We start from the raw sequence: 790 nt of genomic DNA, 5'->3' as shown, positions 1-790 counted from the left end.
CACTGCTGGTGGGACTGCAAAATGGTCCAAGCTCTCTGGAAAGCAATATGGTGCCTCCTCAGAATGTTGAAAATAGAAATACCATATGAACCAGCAATTTCTCTAGTTGGTATTTACCCACAAGAAATACAAGCCAAAACACGAGAAGATATATGCACATCAATGTTCATAGCAGCACTATTTACAATAGCAAAGAGATGGAGATAGCCAAAGTGCTCATCAACTGAAAAGTGGATAAACAAACTGTGCTACATATGCACAATGGAATATTTTGCTACCTTGAAGACTAACAAGGAAGCTGCAAACCACCAGTTAACATGGATGAACCTTGAGGGCATTATGTTAAGTGAAATTAGCCACAAAAAAAGAAGTACTGCATAGGGCCACTACTGTAAAAGACTAAGAAAAAGAACCCATACTAAAGGGGGTCAAGGGATTCTTTGCTGATTGCTGGGATGTTGGGGATGGGGTTAGGGGAGGGATGGAAAGGTAAAGCACAGGGCAGGGAATAGATACAGGGTAGTTAGGGTGCTGGGGAAGGGGGCAATACATAAAAGGGGAGAGGGGAATGGAAGAACAAAGCAGAGGAGAGAGCAAGTAGGCAGTTTCGGATGGGCTATGTGGGACAGAAGTAAATAATCATGTATACACAACCTTGGAACAACAGGGCGAGGGGTACACGGATTGAGACATGGTTGGAATAGAGAAAAGGGGGGAAATAATGTTAAGATGCTTGATTGTCTTTTTAATCTTGGTATTCCTTGCATTGTGTTATAAAATAGACACTGGA

The sequence above is a fragment of the Chrysochloris asiatica genome, unplaced genomic scaffold (assembly GCF_000296735.1).
Source record: "Chrysochloris asiatica unplaced genomic scaffold, ChrAsi1.0 scaffold00268, whole genome shotgun sequence".
Lineage (NCBI taxonomy): Eukaryota > Metazoa > Chordata > Mammalia > Afrosoricida > Chrysochloridae > Chrysochloris > Chrysochloris asiatica.
The sequence above is the reverse complement of the archived record's forward strand: the minus strand, read 5'-3'. Positions refer to the sequence as shown.